The following is a 22,363-nucleotide window of genomic DNA, read 5'->3' on the forward strand; positions in this document are numbered from 1 at the left end:
AACGCACCACAGCAAAGCTTCTGATACGTGAGGCCAAAACTGGTAGAACCGAAAGATGAACGAGACAAATCTGTAAGTAGGTGGGATTTCGGCAACTCCCCTCTCAGCGATTGATAGAACAACCAGGCAGAAAGTTGAGCTGGACAGAGAAGGCTTGAACGACTCACAGCCAGCTTGACCTACTTGGTCTTTCATAAAATACTCCACCCAATAATGTCAGAATTAACACCCTTTGTAAGTGTACATGGACTATTTACCAAAAGAGATTATTTTCTGGGCTGTAAAAAGGTCTCACTAATTTGGATTAAGTTCAGATGAAATATTATCTCTGAACATTATGATCTTAGACTTAGAAATCAGTAATAAAGGGAAGCCTGGATGGTTCAGTCGGTTAAGAGTCCTCCTCTTGGTTTCAGCTCAGATCATGATCTCACAGTCATGAGGCTCAGCATGGAACATGGAGCCTGCTTGGGATTCTCTCTCTCTCTCCTTCTTTCTTTGCCCCCCCCCCCATTACTCATGCTCGCTCACTCTCTCTCTCTCTCTCCCAAAATAAATACATAAACTTGAAAAAGTCCAAAAATTAATGCAATGTGATGAGTAAAATGTCCAATTTTTTACACAAAGACAGGATGTTGTTTATTTTGTGATCTTGTTTCCAGTCAGCCAGTGGTTGCAAGACCTGTGTACTGAGAATTACGCACCTGAGAGAAAGAAAAGAACATCTAACCAAAAATTGAAGAGCTACACTGTGTCACAGATCAGAGGACTCTCTATTATTAAGATACCATTTTCCCCCAAATTGATCTATAGATTCAACAATTCCAATCAAATTCCCAGCATGATTTTTTTTGTAGAAATTGATAAATTGACTCGAAAATTCAAATGGAGATAGAAAAGACATAGAATGGCAAGAACAATTCTGAAAAAAAATTGGAGAACTTTTACTACTCGACTTCAAAACTTATAAATCCATGGTAATAAAGACAGCATGGTATTGGCATAAAGATAGACAAATAGATTAATGAAGCTGAGTAAGGAATCCAGAAATTGACCTGCACATATATGGGGCAATTTATTTTCAACAAAGTTGCAAAGATAGTTCAGCGGAGAAAGGATAGTTTTTTAAACAAATGATTCCGGAACAATTGGATAGCCTTTGTTGCTGTTGTTGTTGTTGTTGTTGTTGTTGTTGTAGTTGTTGTTGTTGTTGTTTTTGGATAGGCTTTTGTAAAAAAATAATTTTCTAAAAATTTTGCTCATTTCTTAATAGTTCTCAAATAGTTGAGTATAACTCTAAACTGTAAAACTCATGGAAGAAAGTCTCATGATCTTGGGTAAGGCAAAGATTTCTTAAACATGATATCTAAAGCATGTTATAAATATGCTTTCATCAATATTAAAAACTTTAGCTCTGTGAAGATCCTGTGGAGAAAATAAAAAGACAACCCACAGACTGGAAAGAAATATTAACAAATCACATATCTAATATGTTGCTTATAGGACAAAATATATAAAGAACTCTCAAAACTCAGTAATAAGAAAACAAATCCTCTGTCTCCCAAGTAGCAAAAATATTTAAAACATCTACTTCAACCAAAAAATGATACAGAAACAAAAAATATACACATGAAAAGATGTTCAATACCATTAGTTATCAGAGAAATGCAAGCTAAAATCACCTCCATAAGAAACCTCTATGTCAGACGCCTAAGTGGCTCAGATGGTTGAGTGTCCAACTTTGGCTCAGGTCACCATCCCGCAGTTCATGGGTTCCAGCCCCGCGTCGGGCTCTGTGCTGACAGCTCGGAGACTGGAGCCTGCTTGAGATTGCGCGTCTCCCTCTCTCTCTGCCCCTCCCACGCTCTTGCTCTGTCTCTATCAAAAATAAATAATAAACATTAAAAAATTTTCTTTAAATAAAAAAAAAAGAAACCACTACACATCTATTAGAATGGCCAACATTAAAAAGAATGAGCCTGTTGGGGCACCTGGGTGCCTCAGTCAGTTAAGCGTCTGACTTCTGCTCAGGCAATGACCTCTCGTTTGTACGTTCACGTCCCGCATCAGGCTGTGTGGTGTCAGTAGGGAGCCCGCTTCAGATCCTCTGCCTCCCTCTCTCTCTGCCCCTTCCCTGCTTGTGCTCTCTCACTCTCTCAAAAATTAAATAAACATTTAAAAAATCAAAAAAAAAAAAAAAAGAATGAGCATATTAAGTTTTAGGCAAGGACGTGGAGAAAATAGAACTTTCACCCTCTGCTGGTGGAAATGCAAACTGGTACAACCACTTTGGAAAACAGCTTGGCCATTTGTATGAAAAGCTGAATATACACCTACTTTATATCTAGTCACTGTAGGAATGCATACAACAGTGGGGGTTTGGAAAACGGAAAGTAAATATTTTAGGCTTTGCTGGCCAAGACGTTACACACTCTGCTATTGTAATACAAAAGCAACTATGGACAATAGACAAATGAATAAATGCAGGACGTGGCTGTGTTTGTGGGAAGTGCAAAAGAAGCCACGGTCTGCTGACCCCTGCAGATGCCTACATAATAACCTGTACATGGACACTCAGAGCAGCGGCAAACTGGAAACCACCCGATTTCCACCCGCCGATGAATAAATAGATTGCGGTTTATGGTATATGTGGAGAATGGAAAAATACTCAGGAATACAAATTAGTGAATTATTGATACACAGAACGGCATGACAAAATTCCAAATAATTCTACTGTATGAAGGAAGTCAGATGCTCCTTCCCCCCCCCCCAAGAAGAGTACATACTGTATCATTCCATTTATATATAAGATTCCAGAAAATATAAGTTCACTTATAGTAACCAAAAGCAGATCAGTGCCTGCTGCCATAAGGGAGTAGAAAGTAGAAAGGTGAAAAGTATTAGAAGAGTACATGAGGAAGCTTTAGAGAGTGATGATATGTTCATTATTTTGGTTGTGATGTTGATGTCGTGGATGTGTATATATCAACACCTATCAAGCTACACACTTTGAATATGTTCAGTTTATCATGTGTCAACTATAACTCCATAAAAGGGGTCAAAAAACAAAACACCCCCCTGGCAGTTGAGGAACGAGTGAAACTGATCTCAGAAATGACCAAAGCCAAGACCTCGAATGCCATTAGGACTTTGTCTCTCGTCTTGACTTCTCTCTACAGGTGGTTCTCTCGCTGAGATATTGGAGGCCCAAGGTCTTGCTCTGCTTTCTGGATTAACACAGAACAAACCGTGCACGGAAGCAAGTGATGTCCTGGAAGGGACATGGCGTAGGAGACAGACCTGAGCGAACGTGACGTCCACTACTTCCTGGCTTCGTGATTCTGGGAAAGATCAAAACCTCAGTTCTCTAATCAGGAAAATGGAGGAATTGCTTATTTTATATGATTGTTGCAAGGATTAAGGAGACAGGTGAAAAATCAAAAGAAATGTTTCGTGTACCCATCAAACATGAGTTCTCTTCCTTGTGTTTTTTTTTTCTTCCACATACCAACCACATTAGTCAGGGTTCTCCAGAGAAACAGAACCAATAGGATGCATTTATAAATCAGGTTGTATTTAGAGATAGAGATTTATTTTAAGGAACTGGCCTATGTGATTGTGGAGGCTGGCAAGTCTGAACTTTGCAGGCAGGCCACAGACTGGAAAGAGCTCATGTTTTGACCTTGAGCCTGGAGGCCATAGGCAGGCAGAATTCCGTTTTCCTCAGAGGATCCCAGAGGTCTCGCCTGTTAAGGCCTTCAACTTATTGGGTGAGGTCCACCCCATCATAAAGGGTAATCTCCGTTGCTCAATGCCTACTGCTTTAAATGTTCATCACATCTAAAAAGTACCTCACAGAAATATATAGGCTGGTGTTTGATCATGTACCTGGTCCCCACCACCTAGTTAAGTTGACACATAAAACTGCCACACCAACCCTTCACCTAAGGAAAATTTGATGGGTGGCACTCCTCTCTCAAAGCGAATGGCTTCGACTAGTGACGATTCCTTTGCCTTTAGTCCTCAGCTCGCCTGTCTTTCTTTCCAGTGACTTAGAAGCCTCCCCCCCTCAGCCTCGTGATATTAGATCCATTCTTCCACATTTATGGACTTCATTTCCTTTGCATCTTAAAACAGACTTGGACTTAGACGAATGGCTGTCCTGTCTAAAGAGCCTGAGTTTGTAATGAAGTCCCCACACAAGATGCAAAACTCTCCTTCCATTAGGGTTCGGCGATTTTATGAGATCTTGGAAAACACAAGATGAGCCCTGGGGCTTCAGCGACAGGCCATATGCCATAAGCCGGACTGCATCAGAGCAAAAGAATTTTAATTCCTTCACAATAAGGTTTAGTCTTAGCCTGTAAGGCCGTGCCTGGGCTGGGAACTTAAATGTCGAAGAAGTAAACAGGTTGCAATTTCATTGCTTCTGAACATGCAACCGCCTCCGGGGCTTCTGATTTATTTATTTTTTTAATGGAGTGGGAGGTCATAAACCCTTCCTGCCGGCAGCCTGGCCGACCGAGCACATTTTTAGAGGTACACCAAGCCGCCGAAGAGTGGTATCTGGAAGCTGCCTGAGCCCCCCGTAATTAAAACCATGCTCAGCCAACGCTCCTGATTCCAGGGGTCACATCTGATTTCATCTAAAACATTCCTTTTGGTCCCCTCTTAACCCAGTCTTGACTTTTGCACATTCACATCATTACCACAGTGGAGAGTGAGTGGAGGTGGTGGCGGGGGTGGGGGAGGTGAGGGGGTGTGGAGGGCAGAAGTGGGGGGTGGGGTTGCAGAGGGCAGAAGGTAAGTCCTACGACGAGGGTTCAGAATGGGGTTTTGTTTATAGTTTGACACCAACTGGACATTTGCAGTACGGTCCCGGTGAGTAGCTAGTGACGTGTTATCCATATCACTAACACTTTTTTGTTTTCTTTTTTTCAGGGTACTTTGAAAAAGGTGAGGCTAAACCCGAGCTATTTAATATGGGTGGTTACCCCTTACCATTCCAGCCTCATCTCCAGTTCCTATCTTTCTTCTAATGGAAAACATACTTTTGTCGTTCACTGTGGTCGACACGCCTTTCCAAAGGTCAGCAGATTGTTTTCTTAACTTGCAGGTATCATCTGTTGAAAGTGGACTTGACCTTTACCTAAATATTTGGCTGTACAGGGCATCTACTTCACTTTGGATTAACGTCGTGTTCAGCACCTGAAAAGTCTGCGCGGTGGACGAAATCTTGTGCTGTTGAAAATGGGGAGCCTTAGTCCCAAACGGTGTTGCAGATCTGAGCCACACTTTGGAGATCTAGAAAGGATCGTGTTCAAATATCTAATCTGGTTAGAAAAAAGAGCGCTCACGGCTTGCCGTGGTGAAACACGTTAGCGACTTCTTTTCTTCAAAACACTAAATGTTCTGTTGTCTCAGGTTTAGTACGTGTTTCTGCAACAACATTTTAGATTCGTATAATTGCATTATCTTTTCCACTTTCATATGGCTTACCTGCAACTTGGGGAGGAGGAATATTTTAATGAGTTAATAAATATTTATTGAGCACCTGTGGTGTGCCAAACAGGATGTGGGCACTAAAGAAAACTAAGGAGAAGATGTCCTTCCTCTCTCTGCCTCAGTTTCTCACTTGGGAAATGAGGCCCAGCCAGTGGGGTGCTGGTACGCTGGCTCTCCAAAATGGTGGTGGGGGGGGGGGGGTGCCCTGACTGTGGTGTTTGCCGTGTCTGTGGTGTGAAGAATCCCACAACGGCCAATTTCAAACCGTGGGCAGAAGGACCCTGAACACGGATCTGGAAAGAGATGTGCCTGATTGCCCTGCCCTGGTGAAGCCGGGTCCAGTTCAGTTCGCAGGCTGCCTTCCATCCAGAGCCGCCTCTGAGCCTTGCCTACCGTTCACCGTCATCTCCCTCCCCCCACCATGCATCCGAGTGTCTGGCCCCCGTAGGGCAACTCTTGTCTCTTTGTGAATAAATGAATATTAAGTAGGAAGTGAGCACCCTGAGTTTTGAACAGTAGCTAAAGGCTATATGCAAGCGCGCCCCTATCTAGGAGCTCGAAGGATCTCCTGTAAAGGGGGTAGCCGTTCCCCTCCCTTTGCGGTTCATGCACTTCTGAAGAAACGGCAACTCTGGCGTCATGCTCTCGCCCTGGAGTGCCCCTGAGCCCCCGACACGTCCACGTCGCCATGAGCCACCGACGTGTCGCCACTGGTAGAAGCGTGGCCTGTGGCTTTAAGTCTTGCCTTGCGGTTTAAAACCTTAAACGAAGCTCTTGAAAGAAGCTACACGAAAAGTAATGATCCTCAAAAATGAATGCATTGTAACAGCAAAGAAGAAATTTAATTAGCCACCCTAATAGCGCCGTTTAGGCGGCTTCTTTCTTTTCTGCCTTCTAAAAATAAGTGCGAGTGACTAGAAATCAGGGGCATCGCTGCCTTAGTCCCTTTAACTCTGGCTGGGACAGAGATGGGGGTGGGGAGGTGTCTATTCTGTACTTTCTAGTTTTACAGATAGACTCATTTGATTTTTTTAAAAAATAATAATAGTATTTTTGAATGGCCCCTCAGAGAGGGGAGGGTCGTCAAGACAGTGAAATAGTGTAAACCCATAGGAGTTGGCCTAACTACCTGGGCTACCCACGGCCAGCCTCGTTGTGCCTCCGGGTTGTGGTTTTCCCTCTGTGTAATGGGACTTCCAGAGCCAGGAGGGAAAGGGGATGAGTCAGGCCAGTGGTGACCAGAAATTCCATCTTCAAGAGACTCTGGAAGGAGTTATGACCAAGGCCTATGTCTTTCCGTTGGAGCCGGTGTGATTTAGGATGGTTTGCAGAGGGGCTAATGGACATGCCTAGAAAGAATGGGGGTCTCCACACTCCCAGAAGCTGCCATTTCGATTGGCCCCTCTCTCCGTCCACAGCCCCCTCACACTGCCCTGTTGAGACTTCTTATCCCTTTGAAGTTGGCCTTCAACTCTCCACTGGCGATAGGCAATGTTGCTGGTATTTAGGACCACGTGGTTATTAGCAGTGTAACCTTGGGTAATTGTTTAACCTACTGGAGATTCAGATCCTTCATCTGCTAAATGGGGGCAAGATAATTCTGACCTCAAAGGTTGTTTGGACTATCACGTGAGCTAATGATGAAGGTGAAGTGCTTATAGCACAGAGGGGAACCCACATGGTTTTTCACGGAGAAAGAGTGGGAAGGACTGTAGGTAAAAGTTCAGGGCAGGATACTGAAGTCAGCAGGACACTGATCCTATTTGGAAGGTGTTTAAGGGAGTGTGTGTGGAGGAGAACAGGGAGATTTGGGAAACCTGAGGGTGCTGCAGGGGATCCTGTGACGAGTCCCCCAGGATCCCTTCGTGGCTGAAAAATGTGTGCCCTCGGCTTTGAAAAGAGCTCTCAATTATCCCCAGCTGGATTCTATTCCCTGGGGCACCTGCACCCTATAAGTGGGGACAAAAGCCCGGCCCCTTCCCCAATTTGGAGAAGTTCTGAAGGGCTATCACAACTTCAGAGTTCCTGTTGGGTTGACTGAGGCCCTATTAGACTGAACCTCTGTCCCCCTCCACCCCCTATTTACTAGCACACAAGCCTAAAACCCTGGAGTCTCCTTAGAGATCATGTCTTTTGGTATGCTAATGAGATGCCTGGTGGCTGGGGGCTCCTGGATAGCCTTGGGGAAGGTGCTGGTTGCCAGGGAAACCAGCCCAGAGAGAGGAGGGCTGGAACTTTCAGCCCCATCCCCCAACCTCCAGGGAGGGAAGAGGAACCAGAGGTTGAATTAATCACCGATGGCCCATAATTTAATTGACTGTGCCTATGTAAGAAGCCTCCATAAAAATCCTAAATATCAGGGTTCGGAGAACTTGCAGGTTGGTGAACCCCAGGAGGTGCTGGGAGGGTGGTGCCCCCAGAGAGGGCATGGAAGCTCCGAGCTCCTTCCCACATACCTTGCCCTACGCGTCCATTCCATCTGGCTGTACTTGAGTTGTATCTTTTTATAACAAAACAGTAATTTAGTAAGTAACCCGTTTTCCTGAGTTTGTCAACTGTTCTAGCAAATTATTAAAACTGAGCAAGGGGTTGTGGAACCTCTGACTTCTAGCTGGTCGGCCAGAAGCCCCAGGTGGCAACCTGGACTTGAAGTTGACATCTGAAGTGGGTCAAAGGGGTAGTCTTGTAGGAGTGAGCCCTTAACCTTAACAGGTAGATAGTGTCAGAACTAATTCACATTGTAGAACTCCTAGCTGGCGTCAAAGAAAGCACACACATTCAGTGACCAGAGCGAGGTGGTGTGAGAAGAAAAAGAGAGTTTTTCCTTAGAACATGAAGTATAAAGAGAGAAACAAACTCACAGCCCAAACTTCCCTCTGCCCACTTCTACAAGGATTCTCCTTCATGAACTTCATGAACTTCCTGCTCACCAATTGTCTTTCCAGGGCCTGTTTCCCAGGAAACCCAATGTGCAGGGGCACTCAGGACCAAGGGAGCTATAAGCGCTGGGACAGGGAAGGATGACAAAGTCAGGCAAGATTTCTTGGGATGACTAATGGTGTTTGGTATGAGGAAGAACGTTGTAAGAGGTTGGCCCTCACCGTCTGTTCACCAGTTACTGCCACTGGGGAGGATGATGTGAAAATGAGTGATGCCTGGTTCTCCACTGGCTTCTCACACAGACATAGATGCCAGGGTTCTTCAACTGCGTGAAGACTGGGCAACTCAAGAACATGGCTCCTCCTTCAATAGCCCCAGATTTTTTACAGAGACAGCTTAACTACATGAGGTCAACCAAACCTTAAAGGAATGTTGTCTGAAGACTGTCTTCAGCATTCTTTACATCTAAGCCTAAAGCCAGCTGCCTTGTCCTGAATGACACGTGATTAAGGTGGTCTTAATGAGTCCGATGACATTCCCACCACAATGGAGACTATGTGCCCCGGAGAGGAGCTTCTCCCGTTCCCTCCTGTGCCTTTCCTTTTGCCTAAGGGGTCATCAAATAGATCCCAACCATTCCTTTGTGGAGATATTTCTGCATGAGCAGAACTGATGATTATATTTCAAAAGAATTATTAAACCAATATGTAATTAAACAAGTTCAAATGCAAATGCAAATGCAAATAATAATAATAATAATAATGAAAAGTCTCCCTCTTAATGCAGAACTCACTTTTCTATGCATAGTCAAGCACATTCGTATGTATGAATTTTTTTAACCTATGTTTTTAACACAAAGAGTAATACATCCAACATTTTTTTTTTTTTTTTGCTCCTTGCTTTTTTATTTTTCCACTTAATTTACAGAACATGTTCCACTGAAAGTAACCAAATGCCAAACTCATACTGTCCTGAATAATAAACAGGACTTGTCTACTGGCATAACTGGAAGTTCAGAAAAAGAGCTTGGTTCAAGGTTGATTTGACTCAGTGGTTTAATTATGTTATCAGAGGTCTGGCTTTCCTCTTTCTACTCTGCCACCCATGCTGTGATTGCTAAGGCTGGCTTCCCATATTGGCTGAAATGTGACTTGCTAACATCCCCAGGGCTACATACTGATATGTCCATATCTGGGCAGAGAGAGAAGTTATTTCTTGAAGTTCTCTCAGAAGAGCCAGAAAGCTTTAATTTTATTATTGTCTTTCCCTGGAGGCTCAAGCCAACTACTTTTCAGATCTCATTGACATGAATTGGGTCACGTGCTCCTATCAGAACCAATCCCCCTAGAAAAGGACGCGGCTACATGAATTAGTTAGGCCTGAGTCAAGAACCCACCTAAGAGCCAGAGGTGGAGCTATCGTTTCCCAAGAATATGGGCTGTGAATGGCAGGTGTGAATATCCAAGCAAAAATGAAAGTATTTGGCAACATCACTTAATATTACTCTTTTTTGTAAACCACATAGCTAGATCTATTTCCTTAAAAAAAGTAAATTGGAGTATAAAGTTGAATTGTGTGGATACAACATAATTTTTCGAATCAATCCTTGTCAATGGGCGTTTAAGTTATTTCCAGCTCTTTCTTGGTATGAAGCAGTTCTTTGGTGAATGCTCTGAATGCATTTTTGTACACACATGGATTACAGGTATATCTATGGCTAAATTCCCAGAAGATGAGTTCAAGAATATAACCTGTCTACGTTTAGTTTCAAAACATCATATCCACCCCAGGAGATAAGGACTCCAGTTGGAACTTTCAGGAATGATTCTCAAAATCATATTGTTAGGCCAATCTACCAAAGGAGCTGCAACCTAGTTGAGAAGTTGCTGAACGGACATGTCAGCTGCTAGGACCACACGGCTGTGGAGACTCAGTCAGAGGCACCAAGGTCACCACTCAATAGGGATAGGAAATCACTGCTGCCAGAATTGACCTCCACCAGTACATGATGCCCTGTACTCTGACTTTTGACATCCACAACACCGATGACCACAGATACAGTAGGAGCAAAGTGCCTGCTTCATTTTGGCCTTCCACATCTCCTATAGTACATCTGATTGATGGAATCTAATTTCCATTTGAAACCTTATCTCCAAGGAAGTCTGGGAAATGCCTAGCTTTCTAGCCCCCGCTGTCAGGAAGGCACACGGGAAACAGAAAGACACACACACACCAGTCTCTCACGTATAAGGGAGTGTGTGTTTTTAATTGAACTAAAATCCTGCCAAAATGCTGAGAAGAAATTCTGATCGCTGCCTCTGTAAACAGGGGCCAGGATGGCTCCTGCCGTAACTTCACTGTGACTGTGTGGACCGAAAGCAATCCTTCAGAGTCTGCTCTGCAACTACGACAAAGATGCAAGGATGAGGGGAACTTATGTGCTAGATTGGAAAGCAAAGACAGCAACATTCCCAAAGGCAAGAGAAGGTAAAATATGAACTGTTGACCTGTTTGGCGAATATGGACCATCTCCGTGGGCCAGTTTCAGCATCCGCTAATCCTCACGTCTTTCTCATGAAGTGGGTACCATAGTATGCAAGCAGCACATACTGTCATATCCCCAGAGGGCTGACTTCTCTTTTAATGGGTGTGTGTGTGTACCAACCAGGTGTTACATATCTGGAATATTATTCTTGATCATCCCTGTTTATAGCTATGAAAACAGAGGTTCTAAAGCAGTAGGACATTTCCTCAAGGCCAGGAGGTGGTGGAAAGTTCCCAGGATTTGAGCCTTGTGATGTATAGCTCCAAAGGCTGTTTTTTGTTTTCTACCAGGCTCCCTACCTTTCTGCTGAATCAAATAGTAACATGCTTATATGGTATGGTATAGTTTCAAAAGGTTCTGCTTTGAAAACACATTATACACATTTCTTAGCATTATTGATAATGTTTTCTTGGAACAAAATTGGGACATCGTGATGGCTAATTTTATGTATTGATTAGACCACAAGGTACCCTGATATTTTGGTTAAACATTATTCTAGGTGTGTCTGTGAGGGTGTTTCTGGTAGAATAGCATTGGAATCTGTAGACTGAGTGAAGCAGATTGTATATACTGTGAATGGGTCTCATTTAATCCCTTTAAGGCTTGAATAGAGCAAAAGGGTGAGAAAGGAGAACTGGCTTTCTCTGCCCATCTTTGAGCTGGGACACCTGCAGTCTTGTCTTGTGTTCACACTGAGACTTGATCTGTAATTTACACCATTGGCTCTCCTGTTTCTCAGGACGTTAGAGTAGGACTAGAACTATTCCATTAGCTCTCCTGGGTCTCCAGCTTGCTGACTGCAGATGTTGGGCTTCTTCTTGGGTTCCACGGTGGGAGTTGTTGGTGTACACAGAGAGTTTTATTGGCCAGTCTGTAGTACCTTCTAAAACCCAGCCCTTAGTATCCTTTCAGAGATTCCCCATTGGGAACTGCTGGTGGCAGCTGCAGTTCTCCATTTGTTTGGAATTAGTCTGCAAATCCCATTCTTTGGGGTCTGCTGGTTCAGTCCCTTCCCTTGTTCTTAGGTCATTGGTTACTGCTGGTATATTAAGGCACACATGTTTGTTTATCTCATTATGTGTAGAAAAAGGCTATTGCTAATGGGAATCTCAGAGGCAGCTGCAAAATTGGTGGGCACAGATTGAGCACTTAAACGATGTTAGGGCACTCACCATCTAACTCAAAGACTCCTGTGTTAGGATAATTTGACACAGGTTTCTTACCAACCTCAAGAAAATTTCTGTACAACGAGGTATACTGTAAAACACCACACTATCCCCAACCCTTGTGGCACATTTCTTATGTATTAATCTGAATCAAGAGACCCAAAAGTTCTAGCTAAAAAGATGGGATCATTAATTTCTAAAGAGTCAAGCATATAACCTTCCGGTACAATTGTTTATTTTATATCTAAGAACTGTGATCCTGGAAGCTGTAGATATCTACAAAAATGGCAAACTCTTACCAAAAGCAACCTAGAATTGCAATGGCCATTATGAGAAACCTTTCAATTAGACAAGATAATTTAAGAAGTGCACTTGAAAGCAAAGATTCCCAGATCAAACAAACAGAATGGGATACCTACTTTAATTGGGATGCAGATGCCGCCAAAAGGTTTCAAAATTCCAAAATAGCTTCATTGAAAGATTCATTGCAAAAAGGTAATGAAAAGTAAAAGCTATAAAAGGGGCCTAAAACAAAAGACTATAAGAATGATGTAATTTTTACTGCTACCTCTGTCCTCCTTTACTTAAGTATGCATTTTATTAATCCTGTGTCTGAATTGTTTTCCACTCTGAAAAGATTACATGACCATAAACAAAAGTCTACCCAGTTAATGGCCTTATAGGCACCCCCATATATACCTTCAGCAAAGGGCTCCTGTCTGGGTTCCTGTCAGAGTTGAGGATGCTCTGAAGAATTTTCTGGTAAACTGCAACGTTATTTCCTTAAACAGCCAAGGGAAACTGGTGCAGGCTGGCTGGGTCCAAGTACCCAGACGGGGCCCCACAGGACCAGCCAAAAGGGTCCTTGGTTTGCACAGGATGGAAATCCAATGCGAGCTGAGAGGAAGTGAGAGCAGAGTTTACTGAATAATGGAAGTGATATAGTATAGCAGGTGGAGTGTCTAGGAGACTCAGAAAGGAAAGGAGAGAGTCTCATCTATGCTCGGGGTCTGGGTTTTTACCAAAGATGGGCATCTAGTGTACGTGTCCTCTCAGGCATCCAGAAACTGGTCAAACCAAAGACAGTGCTCAGGTGTCCTTCATAAGTCTTTTCCACCCTGGAGCTGGGAGTTTTGGTATCAAGGTATCTGGAGTCAGTGGTCTTAGAAACTTACATGAGGACCCCACCAGTCACCCTTTAGATGTTATCTATTCTGCTGGAAGCGTCCAAAGATATCATTAACTCTTTGAACTTTACAAGGACATACATCGTGGGTACTACGAGGCATGTGTAAAGCAGGGGTACAGATCCTAGCAAGAATAGAGGCAGGAAAAAGAGCAAAGAAGTTGTTTTTTGGTCATGGGATCCTTTAGTTTCCTTGCCTCAAAACTAAAATTAAAATTAATGAAAACACCTTGCCAAAGGTATTTCCCAGGGGATCCTGGAAAAACGCAGAAGCCAGCAAAGTGTGAGAATTCTTACCAGAGTCAGTTCTCAATCTCTATCTGTAGGGTCCAATTGTGAGAAGTAAGGGAGATGATTCATTTTCAGAAATACCAAATAAAAGCTGTGCTGTCTAGCTAACAGGTTTACAACTTATTGGAAATACGTACCAACTCCCACCCTCACAATGGAGGCCCAAACCCTTAGACACTTCACTTCCTGGTTCTTCTTCCCCTTTCAGATTCACGGGCTTATTTTCTCCAGCTTTGCAACGGAGCATGTGCCAAAGAACAAAGGGAGGAGGGACTGAAAGTCTCTGCGCCACCTCAGGGAAAGTATACTTGTTCCAATCAGACTACTTTTTGCCTTACATGAGCGTAGGTGACAGCCGGGCAACTCTGTAACCTCTGTAGTGCTCAGCCAATGAGGAACCAGGGGAGAGGCTTGCCTCTGTAGTACTCAGCCAATGAGGAACCAGGGGAGGGACTTGCATGCTAGGAAATAAATTGTCTGCTATAACTTCCCCAAGTGTGCCTGTCCATCAGACACCCACTCTTGTAAGAATGTTGATTAAAGCTTTGCTTCACTGTGCTCCAAGTTTCTGCATCCCTCCTTTGATTGGATTGTTGAGTTGGTGGTCTTATTCCTCACATCAATCAAGAGAGAAAAATAATATTTCATCTTGGCCCTTCCTTTCCCAAACCAGACACATTAGTTATTGAACCTTTCTCTCCCAGAGATAGCTATTGACTTCTTGCTTATCTCATTTTGTGTCCAAAGAACTTTCCTTGGCTTTCTGCCTGCCTGGGACATACAGGTGTTCAGTTCTTTGTTTTAGCTATCTTTGAGAGTTCTTAGATCTTGTGAAAACAATATCTTTTGCACCCTCCTTGAGGACACCTCTTGGGTCCATGGGGTTGTTTAATATTGCCAGAAATATAACTGTTTTCCTGGCTGAAACCTTATAAGATATTTGAAAGGATTTAATAATTCTATGAACAGAAATTTGGTCAGATTAGAAGCTGATATTCAGAGCCTGATAGGAATATTTTAACTCTTCTCCCCTAAGCTAAATGTACAGACAGGATTAAAAAATATAAATATTCCAGCATAGATGGATGGGTGTGTCCTAACCTTGCCTATTTATCTCCAAGCCTTGTAAGTATTGTAAAAACTCTGACCTTAAGAGAACAGAAATCCTTGAGGAGGAGCCTGGATTCTTTCCCCTGTGCCTTTGAGATGTAAATGTTTTACCCAGTCTTCTCTGGGAATTCTTAACTAGGTCATCTCTTTAAAAAACCAACTTTAGGGAGGTAATTCTTATCAGAAGAAAAACAAAAAAGGGAATATTTGAAACTTAGGTGAATAGTAATAATAAACCCTTATGTGTCTTCTCCACATTCCTCATTTCATGATTAAAATCTCAGAATGGAAGCTATGTGGTGTCTATTTGTATCTGTCTGTAACTTCAGTTGTAGACATATGTTATTTTCTACCTCCAAATGGTATTGCTAAAGTTAGTGTATAAAAGAGCTCTATTTAATTGGCTTAAAGAAAATTAAGCACTTACTTAAATTAAAAATTCACAAGTGTAATAGAAACTGGCCTCAACTGAATTTCAGAGAAAATATTTAGTATTTGGCAATAGCTGGTAAAACGAGTGTAGAGTTGTTAGTTTAATTAAAACAGGCATGTCTTAGACTTATCAGCATTAAATATAACACTTTCATTCTACCTGGATTTACTAATCAAATAAGTTCATGTTATTTCATACAGTTTTTCAGCAAGAAAAATGGCTCAGTACCATGGCTGACTTTGTCTGATGTCTCATGAAGTTTTTGTAAGCAGTCCAAACATAATTGTTTACCACAAGTAATTAAATAGGTGTAAGTAGGGTAAAATTGTTATGATGAATTTTTAAAATAGTTTTCCCAAAGCTTTTGCTAACCCAAAACCTTCAAATTTTGCTATGTTAAATTAAATGATGGATAGTCATTGAATGTATGGAGCATTTCCAAATAAGATAAAACATTGAAACATTAATTACTGAACATGGGTTAATCACTTTTGGCTTCCTTTTACAGAGAAACTAAAAGATATTTGGGTCTATTAATAAGCATGTTTTGTGTCACACTTAAAAATTTACTATGAGATAGCATATGTTTCAAGAAATTAGAAAATGTATTCGTAAATTTGCCAAGTCACAGAATGCTAATGTAAAAGACAGTTCACAATTATTTACTTCTTTATTTTCACTAAAATTAAGGCTTTTAAGGGTTAAAATGCTGGTATATGTAATTAAAGCTACTAGAAATAAGCAGGAATACATTGCTTTTTGCAAGGAAGGTAGGATATGTGTTTTCAGTAAGAGAAGTTATGAGGAATGAAGGGGTGTTTTTTGTTGAGAGAAGAGAAAATAATTTTGTCCCAAAGTAAAACCGGTAATTTGACAATGTGAAAGAGGAGACTTAAAAATGAATTAAATAGAAAGTTGGGAAGAAAGAAACCGAGAGAATCTTATGCAGTCAAGTTGGTTAAAATAAAATGAATTTATTATAAGGATTATAAAATTAAGCTTTGAAATCAGTAATGTAGTATGTCAACTGGGATTTAACTTCCTTCTTCTGAAAGGACAGAGTTTCCTTAGACCTTTGGTCTGCTTTTGATAAGAGATCTTAAAAGTTTTTCTTTACCTTTCTTAAATTTTATTTATGTTTATTTATTTTTGAGTGAGAGAGAGACAGAACACGAGCGGGAGAGAAGCAGAGAGAGAGGGAGACACAGAATCTCAAGCAGGGTCCAGGCTCTGAGCTGTCAGCACAGAGCCTAACACAGAACTCAAACCCATGAACTGCAAGATCATGACCTGAGCCGAACTCAGACATTTAACCGAGTCACCCAAGTGCCCCTTCCTTACCTTTTAAGTAATCTTCCTAGAAAAAAAGATTTTGTGTCTTGCCAAAATGATTTCCTGTGTTGTCTTTATTAGGTCTTTCGATTACTTAAGAAAGCGGAGTCTTGGGGCATCTGGGTGGCTCAGTAGGCTAAGCGTGCAACTCTTGATGTTGGCTCGGGTCATGATTTCATGCTCGTGGGATCCAGCCCTGCATCAGGCTCTGTGCTGACATTGTGGAGCCTGCTTGGGATTCTCTCTCTCCCTCTCTCTCTCTCAAAATAAATAAATTACATTTAAAAAAAAAGAAAGTGGTGTCTTCAAAAAGTTAAGTTTTTCTTTTCTTTCTTTCTTTCTTTCTTTCTTTCTTTCTTTCTTTCTTTCCTTCTTTCTTTTTTACAACAATTAACTTTCTATGTTTTCCTGCAAAGTCTTTAATTGTCACTAAAGTTAAGTAGATAACTAAGCATTGTTTCACAGTGACCTGTGACCCTACTTAACCAAATGTTTCTCAAATCTCTTGATATTTTTAACAAAGGTTTCCCAAATCAAATTCTAAACAAAGTCTCTTTCATCTAGGAACTTTAGGAATTTTTAGAAGGTCCCTGGAACATCTCAAAATATTGTTTTTCTCTTTTTATGAAAAGAAAGATGTTAAACTAAATAGGTTTATTTGATATTTTAAATTACATGAGAAGCATTTGTCAAATAAGAAGAAATACTAGCCTTCTTTGTATTGTATTTGTATAGGTATATGTTAGAAGTATTCCAGAAATTGCATGAAATTCCTAAAGTCTGATATGTTCTGGTATAATGTTACCATCTTAATTCTACTTATTATCTTAAAATGTGGCCTGTTGCAGAAATAACCGAATTTCCTTGTCAATTTCAGTATAATGAATTCTCATCAGATATTTAACAATGGGCATTTATGTCTTGTTATTTACCAGGACTTATTGTTTTACACAGATGCTTTTGTAAAAGTGTTCCTGCAAAAGTGCTTCATCTTTGAGGAGATTCATGGAAAGGGTTCTGGCAAATGCAGGTTTCTGATAACATTTAGATCATAAAATGGAATTCGTTAAGGATTTCCAGAGCTAATAGAAAAAACTGAATTCAAGCATAACAAGAATTAATAACACAGTATCAAATAACTTTAGGAGGATGATTGTAATTCTTTATGACTTTGTGTCTACAATATTTCTGATTCCTTAATGGTTTGTTTTTCCAGATTTAAGGAAACCTTTTTTTTCAGCTATTTATGGTTTACAACAATATGGTAACATAAACCTTTCAAAAACAAAGATGAAATATTTATATTCTTCTTGTCTGATTCCTCCAGAATTTGGAAATTCTTGAGTATTCTTTTCATGGCGATATAATTAGTTATATGTACAAGTAAAATAAGAATCTGTTCTTTACTTTTTAATGTTTATTTACTTTTGAGAGAGAGAGAGAGAGAAAGAGAGAGAGGGAGAGCAGGGGAGGAGCAGAGAGGTGGGGAGGGACAGAGGATCCGAAGTGGGCTCTGTGTGGACAGCAGCGAGTCCAATGTGGGGTTTGGACTCACAAACCGTAAGATCATGACCTGAGCCAAAGTCGGACACTCAAATGACTGAGTCCCCCAGGCACCCCAAAAAGAATCTGTTCTAAATATTGGTTATATTACCAAAACTTTGAATTGAATGTTGTATTTGAGAGAGATGTGTATAGACTCATATATGACCAGACAGCTTTTGAGAACCAAGGTTGACTTATGAAACCAATGAAGCCTCTCAGAATTCCTAACAGTTTCATCAGGTACAATCTGATGGCAAGTCCTTGCCTTGGTTTCCTGGCTCCAGACACATTTAAGAGCTCAATCTGAGATTTTGTATGAAAGATTCCTAGCATAGCAGTCTTAAAAATAGCTTAGAGGGTCAATCACTATTCTTACTGCACTTATGTAGTGAATCAAACTAACTTTAATGCAGACAAATTAGTTTCACTGTGATTTTCTTTGATTAAAAAGATGGAGGTGATTATGGAGATAAAAATTATGTTTGCACCTTTGTCTATATTAGATTTTAATCCTGTTGTCTTTGAAGTTTTACATATACCTGCAAATTGGACTGGATCCTGAGTCCTAGTTTCCTCAAATAATCTGTCTGTGACTCTCCAAACTGATGTTTCCAATCTTCTCCCACCCTTCTGATTTGGAATCACTAAGAACAAAAACTGCTCCTGGATATCCTTAGAAGGGACTGTATCAAGTTCTCCTCACTAAACAACAGGGACTCGAGGCTCGAGTACACATCTCGCAGCTGAAGAAGACTCCACCTGGCATCTGGTTTTGAATCAAGTTGACCAGGAAAAGAGGCCAGCTGTCCTTGAGGTACACTGCTGCCTCCTAAGAGGTTGGACCAAGACTTCATACTTTACCTAAACATGAAACCCTTTCTTCTCTTCCTTTCCTATACTCTGGCTTTGTCCTGGAAAGATAACAGCATCATTTGTGTCTCTCAAGCAATTGATAAGTAGGGGTAATCTCTGGAATTTAGAACATCTTTTTATTTCAGTCTTGGAGAAAACCTAACTGATTCCTGGCTAGAACAGGCAAGTGCAACAGTCCCTGCCATTCACAGTGCCACCTTAGTGGAAATGATTTGTGCCCAGATGGGACTCATCTTTGCCTTTGGTGGTTACCATTCTTCTTGTGCCCATGGATGTCTAGATGGCTGGCACATAACTGGGCAATGCCTCTTTGTTTATCTAATTGTACCCCTAAATCTTCACAGGCAGACTGAGACACCTCACTGGTCAACTCCCCTGAATTTACATTGTTGAGTTAGAAAGGACCTACCAAGAGGCATTCGTGATTCAAAATTAACTTCCTTTGGTAGATCCCTACTTCCCTGGTGTAAGGAGTAAATGCAAATGATAATCTGATCAGGAACCTCTCCTTAACTCTTGAAAATATTGTAGAATCTGCCGCTAAGACAATAGCTGTCCAAGAAAAACCCTTAGACTCCAGGGCCAAAGGTGTTCTTGATAATAAGATAGCCCTCAATTAGCTTTTAGATGAACAAACAAGTTGTCTGTGTTGTCACCAATACCACGTGCTGCACCTTGATTAATGCTTCTGGGCAAGTTAAAACTCAATTATGTAAAGTTACTGAGCAAGCCACTTGACTTAAAAAGATGACTTTCTCGACAGGGTCTTTCTTTGACTTACTTGATTTTGATTGGTTTGGATCTTGGGGACCATGGGTCCAAGATGCACTACAGACATTGGGAATCACTGTGCTTATAGTAGGCATGGTAATCTTCCTGTTGTGTTGTATTTTCTCAAAACCTCTAAATGCATGTTTGTAGCCACCAACCACCAAGCAGATGATCTCCCTAAAACCGGAATGCCAGAAAAGGAATGAAAATGAGCAACTAAAAAATTGTGAACCTGCAGTTATGACCTGTGAATACCATCGAGAGTCAGCCAAAAACAAAATCAAAAACAAAAAGAAAAAAACAAACAAACAAACAGGGGCTCCTGTGTGGCTCAGTTGAAGGTCTGACTCTTAATTTCAGCTCAGGTCATGATTTCCCAGTTTGTTACATCGAGCCCCACATTGGGCTCTGTGCTGACACTGCAGAGTCTGCTTGGGATTTTCTCTCCATCTCTCTCTGCCCCAACTTGATGCTCTCTCTCTCAAACTAAACAAACAAACAAACAAACAAACATGACCTGAAAAATACCACATAGAGGATCAGTAAAAGCCATAAGAACCATAGGCAGTACTGAGTGAAACAACTGTCTTAAATTTTGATCACATCTCTTGATTAGGCTGAGAGTCTGATCTAAAGGAGGAGGATGGAAGAAAGAAAGAAAGAAAGAAAGAAAGAAAGAAAGAAAGAAAGAAAGAAAGAAAGAAAAAAGGAAAGAGAAAAGAGAAGAGAAGAGAAGAGAAGAAAAGGAAAATAAAAGAAAAGAAAAGAAAAGAAAAGAAAAGAAAAGAAAAGAAAATTGGAGCTACTTGTCCCCAGGACAACAAACCAAGACTTAAATGCAGTTTCAGCCTCTCCCAGAAATGTGACCTTTAACTAGTCAATATGAAAGGCCTGGTCAACACTAGTGAGGTGATCTGCGTGATAGATGCCTCTCCTACCCCCAAAGAAAGGTGGCCTCGCCTGAAACAGTCTACTCTTTGTTAGAAAATGTCCTTTTCTGCCCCCTTCCTTTCCAACTTAGTCTACATGGACTTCCACATGGTCCAGCTCCTCAGAGCTCCTTGCCACATGCTGCCCAGTTCATGAACCATTGAATAAAGCCAATTAAATCTTCAAATTTACCCAGCTGAATTTTGTTTTTGTACATTCTTAAATAAAGGTGTACTTTTCTGCTTTTCTTCTTCCCCACTAAACTTTGAATTCTTAAAAACGTAATCATTTCTAACATCCTTCGTATCTGACATACAACAGATAAACTTAGAGGGGTGTGTGTGGTTGGTGGTTGTTTTTCCAAATACAAGGCGGAAGTGCTAAGATTCTCTGTGTTATCCATTTCCTTCAAATCTTCTGTTATGAAAACCAACATATTGTCAACAATTCCAGAATCCCAAGTAGGGTCTTTCATGGAGCAGAGACAGCCGTAAGGAGCCGTGGGAGCGAGAGCAGGCTTTGGCGTGAGAAATTACTAGATCTGAATCCTACCTCTATCACACACAATGGCATTTTCACACTTCTCTGCCAGCAAACGAAAGCATTAGGATTGCTTTCAGATTCTCATTTATGTTAAAATAGCAGAATTTAAGACTTTGGAACTGTGTTTGAAGAAATCAATAGAAATAGCCTTTCCAAGTGGCACCAGCCGTTGTCCCACTGTACAGAGGAGAGCTAACCTGAAAGACATCTACTGAGAAAGTTTTCCCGCATCTCCACAGCAGCTTGTTGCTAGGCAGGATCACCCTAAGAGGTTAACATCTTGATCCTTAGATAAAATACAAATGTAATTCACAAGAAACAGGACCACAATGGAACCACAGGGAAATAGGGACCAAGGAAGAAAATTTTGCAAAGTAGAGAAAATTTGCAAAGTGGAGATTCAGAAGTTTCATAGTGCCATGCAGGCCCTGAGCCGGGGACCTGGGACAGAGTAGTAGCCACTTCAGTAGCCGTGTGACTTTGGGGGAAGCCATTTTTTTCTTCCAAGCCCATTTTCCTTTTGTATTGAAGGGGCATAAAAATCCCTATGTTTTGTAAACAAGGGTTTACAAAGCCCCACTCAAGCGTAAGGAATCTGCTCTTAGTGAGGTTAAGTTGGACATGAACCAGCTCCTTCCTGCCCCTCTCTGTTACCTTGACCTGAATGTCACTATCGTGCAGTAGAACCAGACTGATGATATCTCACCTTCCATGTTCTGGGACAGGAAGTGGTTGAAATTGAAAAATAAATTGAAAAACTCGTAACTTGTGCCTTCTTCAACCTCTGTACATTTGCTTTGAAGTTTTAAAAAAGTGTTTTCTAAAATATAAGCATATTCCAAAACCTCAGGTTTAAAAATGAGTTTATGTAATTTTTAATGAAAAGCGTATTTTATTAGCTCTCTCGTATTCTTCATTTTAGTGTTTGTCTTTCTTCTTCTTCTTCTTCTTCTTCTTCTTCTTTTGTAGTTTGCTTCTGTATGTGGTGATGTGGGAGTGTGTTGTACCACTGCAAATCATTGATGGAATAAGACAGGATATATTTACATATAGTTAAATTCCAGAAGCTCCTTTTATAAATGAAGTAACTGAGTACCAAAGAAATTGAGCTGCCTCCCTTTCAAAACCAGGAGATGGCAGAGCCAGAATCCAAACCCAGATCTGACCCCACAACTCTCAAGGTCAGGATGGGGCAGGCACTTAACTCAGGGGCAGGCACTTAACTCAGCGCCAGCCTTTCCCTGCAGCCTCAC

This window comes from Panthera leo, chromosome B1 (assembly GCF_018350215.1).
Source record: "Panthera leo isolate Ple1 chromosome B1, P.leo_Ple1_pat1.1, whole genome shotgun sequence".
Classification (NCBI taxonomy): domain Eukaryota; kingdom Metazoa; phylum Chordata; class Mammalia; order Carnivora; family Felidae; genus Panthera; species Panthera leo.